Raw genomic sequence first — 7,589 nt, forward strand, 5'->3', positions numbered from 1 at the left:
AACAAAAAGGGGGGCAACGAATATACTTTTGGCCAAATTAGCAAGAAAAACATAATATGGAAAGAAAGCGACAGTTTCCCCTTCATGAAACCTGAGCCAATTAACCCGTTCCGTGCCGAATTCTGAAATTCCCATAGATTTGATACACAGGCCGCCATGTTCCTGTATTTAGTGGCGTATCTAGGGGGGGGGGGGGGGCACGTGCCCCGGGCGCCACTCGAAGAAGAAAAAGATAAAAAGAAGGAAGGGAAGGGTGGGGGAGGGAGGGAGAATGGGGGGGGTGAGATAACCAAATCAAACAAGATAAAAACAAACAATGACAATGTTTATTGTGTTCACACAAGAATTCCATGTTTTGTAAGCTGAAATTTCGGCTCGCTCGTTGCGCTCGCTCGCCAAAATTTATATATATAAAAGAAGATAAGAACAAAACGTGATGATGACGCGGGCAAAATAACAATGTATATATATGTGTTCATACATGCCATCGTTAGAAGGCAAAATGTTACACGGAGCAGCGGCTGCAATTTTATTTCTTTCGTTCTGAAGCGATCGCTCATTGGATCAAATGAGGGAGCCAAAGGTGTCGAACATATTTATATACGGGGGGGGGGGGCAAAAAAACAAATCAAACAAGATAAGAACAAAACGTAACGATGACGCGGAAATATACAAATTTCGGCTCACTCGCGCGTAACTAACTTAGAGTAATTTTTTCAAGTCCTCAGTTTGTTGGTATGAATCGTTATCTATAAGGCCATCACTACATCTTGATTAGAATTGTAAGATTTAATAAGCAAAAAATGACAAGAATTCCATGTTTTGTAAGCTGAAATACAGAAATTTTCGGCTCGCTCGCTAAAATTTATCCTCCCCCCCCAAAAAAAAAAAAGAAGAACAAAACGTGATGATGGCGCGGAAATATACAAATTTCGGCTCACTGCACTCGTGCGTACTAATTTGGAGTATTTTTTCAAGTCCTCAGTTTGTTGATACAAATCGTTATCTATAAGGCCGTCACTATATCTTGATTAGAATTGTAAGATTTACTAAGCAAAAAATGACAAGAATTCCATGTTTTGTAAGCTGAAATACAAAAATTTTCGGCTCGCTTGCGGCGCTTGCTCGCCAAAATTTATCATTAAAAAAAGAGATAAGAACAAAACGTGATGATGACGCGGAAATATATACAATTTTTCGGCTCGCTCGCCAAAATTTATCTAAATTTATTAATCACCCTCAAAAGACCCCTTTTAAGTGCTTGAAAAAGCATATCATGTAGACTTTTTTTAAGTGCCTACCGGGATGGGGTTGGGGTTGAACACTTTTTCAGAAATTAGGGGCGCAATTTTCGCGCTTGCCCCGGGCGCCGTTTTCCCTAGATACGCCACTGCCTGTATTTAGTCCATGGGCCAGGCCAGATATTGGTACCACCTGAGGTGGCAAAACCTTTTTGGTGTCATTTTGTTTGTCGGGAATAGATATGCTTATCAAGATAATATGATAGCATTTTCCAAATGAGTATAGCTTAGTCATAATAAATTAATTTTTAACCAATTAGGTCTCGTTGTTATATCCCTATACTTCTGAATCGAGACTAACCGCTATACATAAGTAGAGCACTGACTTCTGTCATGTTCACAGGTGTTCTGTTGTAAACGCTGTGCGCTTAGTTTTTAATCAAGGCAGCGAAGGGAATATCCAAAGGTTATGATGTCCACAGCGCTTAGTCTTTATTCAAGACGGCAAAGGGAATATCCAAAGCTTATAATACAGTGTATATCCCTTTAATTAAAACAACAACAACAAAAAGAGCAATTCCTCGTGAATTTTACCGTATTTTTCAATTGTCTATCATTTCCCGGTGAAAACGCTACGGTGAAAACGCTAATACCACGCCAGTGTCGCTTTATTTCCATCCAACAATGAAGATAATGCAAAAACAACGTACCGGTACACTACAATACATTATAATAAATAATATCATAAATAAACAGAGTGATTTTTGTTTAAAACTGATGTATTTGTTGAGAGGGTAGTATAAAAACAGTATAGATAATCCCTTTTACTAGGAACTTTAGATATGATAATGGTACATTGTTCTAGATAAAGACAAAGCGCACCGCGTGGCAGCTGTGGACATCATAACTCTTTGGATATTCCCTTCGCTTCCTTGAACAAAGACTAAGAGCACCGCGTTTACAACAGAACACCTGTGGACATACAGCAGACAGTGCTCTTCTTTGGATAGCGGTTAGTTTCGATTCAGAAGTATAGGGATATAAAAACGAGACCAAATTGGTTAGAAATTCATTTATTATGGCTAAGCTACTCATTTGGAAATGCTATCATAGCTTGATAAGCATGTCCAACAAACAAAATGACACCAAAATGGTTTTGCCACCTCAGGTGGTACCAATAACCCATTTTTCGGGTCTTGGCCCATGGACTAATTGGGTTAACGCTGAAACTGCTGTGCAGTCTTGACACTATTACCGCTACTATACTGAAGATGAAGTTTGCGAAATCTTGTCAAGGTCGTCAGCAAAAGCTAGCAAACTAGATCCTATCACAGCGTCTCTCCTTAAGTAATGCATGTATGGCATCGCCTCCCTTAACAAACATTATCAATTCCAACCAGCCTTGCTAGTGGAGTCTTTCCTGCGGATCTGAAGAGAGTTTATTGTTCGTCCGACACTATCAGAAATGAATACGGAATCTCTTCAGAGTTTCCGCCTGTTCAACTTCTCCTACCTCTCCAAAGTCTTGGAGCGTGTGGCTTTCTCTCGTCTTTATAAAATAATAATCTGCATGACAACATGCTATTTGATATCCATCAGTCGAAATATCGACCCACAACAGCGTGGAAACCGATTCCTGACCAACTTAGCAGACGATATACCGCAGCAGGTGGGTTGGGGAAACGTGACAGCTCTCAGTTCTCCTCGTTATGTCGTCAGTGTTTGATAGTGTCGACCACCACATTCTCCTTGACCAACATTGTTCTCTTGAGTCATGCAGTTGGACAGCCCTGCGTTAATTCAATTACATCATACCTGACAAAAAATCGTTGTCAAAGTGTGATCCTTGGTGATGCCTCGTCTCAAGCAAGTAAACTGATCTATGGCGTCCTCCAGGGTTCGGTATAGGAGGCCCTCTCCTATTCTCCCTGTAACTTGCAGCCTGTTGGTCCCATCATCAAGAGTCATGGCAACAGATACCACTGCTATATGCTGATGATACAATCTCTATGTGTCATTTCCTCCAACCTTCACCGCGATGCCATCGGTTGTATAAAACGCCTTTAGGCTTACATTAAAAAAAAACATTAACAAAATGAATGAGTACATCCATTCTGGTTTGAAAATATATCAGCAGAAGTCATAGAGGTGTGTTCTGGGCTCAAAGCGATTGCTCAGCAAAGTAGATATGAAGGACTTATGTATCCAAATTGGCGTTAATGTCGTCTACCTATTCTCCAGAGTCGCAATCTAGGTGTTATCTTCAATGCTCATTTTTCTGATATATCAAGATCCATAAGATACCAACCTCGCAACTTTAGCTTTAACAGCAGGTACCTGACCAGAATGAATTGTGCACCAGAGCAACTTGTCCACGCCCTCATCTCTACTCGCCTTGACTCTTATAACTCTCTACTTTTCGGCCTTTCCGAACACGAGCTATCCAAACTTTTAAAAACTCTGCACCACTTGGCGACTCAGCGACTTGCCACTCTTTAATGTAATAGTATATTCTGTCACAAAACTCCCGTTCTTCTGCAGTCCCTTCACTGGTTGCAAATCGAAGAGCGCACCATCTTCAAAGTTCTCTTACTGGTCTACCACACAGTCCATGGATCCTCGCCACTCTACCTCCAGAGCTCCATACATTGATCAGTTCAACCCCCTCGTAGACTCCGTTCATCAAGCCAAGTTCTTAACTTCTCCAGGTTCCTCGATCCTCGCACTCTTCGCCCATGTAGCTTTTCCCAAGCAGGACCTTCTCTCTATGGTACAACCTTTCCCTTCTTCTACGTCTGACTTCCTCTAAATATGTTTATCACTTTGAATTTAATTTGTTTTGTACCCACTATTATATCACTAGTATATGCAGTGCTTCTCTTAACCTCTTACGTTATCTGTGTAATAATAGTTTTTTGTTTGCTTTGTATTTCATTAGATAATAATTGTTATTGTATTCAATTTTCCTATGGCTGTACAATGTATTATCCATGTACCAGTGCCATGAGCGTCCTTTTTGACGGACTTCAGCGTTTTATAAGGGGCCACTCTTGTTTATTATTATCATACACATAGGGTATCTGTGCCATCTGTGCGTATTTCATGCACAGAAATGGCAGTGCGTGAGCTCACTGCGAAGTCTGTGCCGTACACGTAGACGTAAACGCCGTGCACAAAATACTTGAATTGCGCCATCTACTGCTAATTTTATTGTACAACCCTCTTTAAAACTTTGTATTCAATGATCTCTAGGGGATCAGTGTTGGTATATTGTCAAGGAAGTACACCGCCTTGGTATCGTGAATGAATTCCGTTTGAGGATGATCAGTCACAATGACACTGAATTTCGGAGAGAAAGATGCTCTGTAAAAACAACATAGTATTGGAGACAAATGCACAAATTCATTATACAGTGATAGTTCATCAAAGGCTTGCGTTATGGTTAATGTGATGTTGATTCATTATGAGATTGTAATGTTTGACGAAACCTGAGACCAGGTGCATGAGCCCCTACGCGATGAGTGTAGGCCCTACTTCCTTAAGCCCCCGTTCCACTATCACGATTTGGACCCCGATCTGTCCCGATCTAGCAGATCGGGAGAGAGCGGCAAAAGCGTACGGGGATCGGAAACATCGTAGCAGCAGCGTGTGGAGGTCGGGGTTGGAGCGGGCAGTTTTTCAGATCGGGAAGAAATTTTGAACCGGTTCAAAATTTCTTCCCGATCTCCCCGATCAAAATTGACATATTTTTAATCGTACGGCAAGCGGGGAGAGCGTAGTGACAGCGTAAACGCAGCGGGGAGAGCGTAATGACGGTGTAAACGCAGCGGGATGAGCGTAACAAAGTCTTTCTGAGCGTAGTAACATCGGCACAAGAACGGGAAGTAATTTTAGCTGTAATTTTCGAAGAAGAAGAAGAGATGAAGGAAAAGAAGAGAAGAAAGCAGCGAAGCAGCTACCCAAAAGGCGAAGAAAGAGAGACTACACGTGATGCTGAAAGAGGAGGAAGAGGACATAGCAGAATTTTGAAGAATATGAAATCATCTACAACTGGAGGAAGACGGACTATAAAAGCAAGGACATCAAGAAAAATCCTTTGAAAAATCAGCACGTCTTTGTTTATACAATGCATTGCTGCAAAAGAACCGTGAGTTGAGGAGGCTCTTCAAGTTCAAGTTCAAGTTGATTTATTTCACTTCCAACAAACAAATAATAAAAAATACAAAGAAACGCTCATATACACAGACGTCATGAAATCAGTACCACAATGCGATGAACAGAATAACATTGTAAAAGAGATACAGGCAAATTATCAACAGAGATACAAATAACAGTTACGTCACTGTGGTGAATGCATACAAAATATTGCTGGAAATGGAGGGGACTGCTAAAAAGCAGAGCTTGTAGTATTAGAATGCAGTCCCCTCATAGAGAAAAATATATGATTGCAAAAAACAACAACAACAAATTTCCCTAAGCGGTAGCAAAAAAAAAAAGACAGACAGAGTAATACACACATACATGCACTATACGTACGCACAGTAACAAACACATGGCGGCTCTCTTGTAAGGAAAAATTGATGAGAGGATAGAAAGATATAGTAGTGAAGAAGGTAGTAAGTCCGAGGTGGACAAGGGGGGGGGGGAGGAGGGGAGAGGAGAGGGAAATGGTGGGTCATAACCAGGGCACTGGAGGCACAGAAGCACGGGCTCGCTGATGAAGAAAGAGTAGTGAGAATAACGAAGCAACAACAACTTTGAGAATCAAAAGTAAAAAAAGAAGAATGAATCTTCGAGGTCCACAGTATATTTCTTCGGTTCTGCATGCTAATAAGTTGACTGACTGCTGACCCACAGTCGAATCGGGGTACATCGGGGCACATCGGGCACTTTTCAGCTCTCTGAACGGGGTAACAGCGTGATAAGATCGTATAGATCGTTCAGAGCGTAGATACAGCGTGCATTGATCGGATAACATCGGCAACATCGCACTAACAGCGTAGCTACATCGTTCTAAAGCGTACCGGCAGCGGCAGAGATCGCAATGTCTAATTCCCGATCATCGTAGTAAGAGCGTAGCAAGCACTTGGTAGTCGTAACTGCAGCGTACTTAGAGCGTTCTAACATCGTACTGTGTCCAGATCGGCTCAGGTTTTACCCGATCCTTCCCGACCTGAGAAAATTGTCAAATCGTAGCGAGAACGGCATAGTGGAACGGGGGCTTTACCTATGATGTGCTCAAATTTTGTGCAAGTAGGCCTATAGCTTCGGCCGGCTGCCGTTGGTTATGAAATTTTAATGCGGCCAATGACGAAATCGGAGCCCATGGGTACTTAAAAACACATAGTACTTTGAAATATTTTTATGCATGCAGTGTAATTACGAAGTGTGTGTGTGCGCGCATGTGTGTGTGTGTGTGTGTGTGTGTTTGTGTGTGTGTGTGTGTGTGTGTTTGTTTGTTTGTGTGTGTGTGTGTTTGTGTGTGTATGTGTGTGTGTGTGTGTGTGTGTATGCGTTTTCAAATTGGGTACATGAACATTACAAGTCCACACGCCTGTGAAAATTGAAAAATAATGTTCCTGGATTATACATTCGCGTTACAATAATTATGGAGATGTCATCACGCAAACAATGTATCGCTTGGCTACCTAAGCGAGTCTTCACACGCTGCATCTCTCAGTCATTTCAATATGATATCGTGATCATTTCAATATGATATCCTGATGTTAGGTACAAAGTCAACAAAATTGTTCTTTGTCATGTGTATGAAGACAGAGAAGAACATAATGATATATGTATAACAGTCAGACTGTAAGATTTATATTGTGCAACATACAAGTAACAGAAGCCTTGTATGCACTATATGGTGGGGCGTTTGTGGTATGTTGATAGAATCTTCTGATTTTGTTTTTGTTTATGTTTTGTTTTGTTTGTTGTTTTGTTGTTCTTGGGGGTTTTTTTTCTACCAAGAACCCGTTATGTGTCATGATGGTCTCTTTGTGTTCTAAAATCAAGGTAAGAATACAAAATATTCGTGAGTTATCATAATTTTATCTTCTTTGAGCATTTGGGAGACGTCAAACGCAATTGGCATGGCGCTGAATGATAGGCCATTGATTAACAGCACAAATCAGAAATCCGGTTTTCTCCGCTGAAACGGTGGATGCTCTCTCTATATAGCTTAAGCATAAAACCTGCTTGTCCTGTTTAAATTGTTAATTGATTAAAATTTTTCGACAAAGTCCTGATGTGCATTCAGATAGAAAGAGTTGCGACACTTGAAGTCCTGAATATTTATGTCTCTCACAACTCATCACTAAAACTGGAATACTCTTGAAGCTGTCGCAG

This window comes from Diadema antillarum, unplaced genomic scaffold (assembly GCF_040938485.1).
Source record: "Diadema antillarum isolate AM-2024a unplaced genomic scaffold, OU_Dant_1.0 seq00001343_RagTag, whole genome shotgun sequence".
In the NCBI taxonomy this organism is placed as follows: Eukaryota; Metazoa; Echinodermata; class Echinoidea; order Diadematoida; family Diadematidae; genus Diadema; species Diadema antillarum.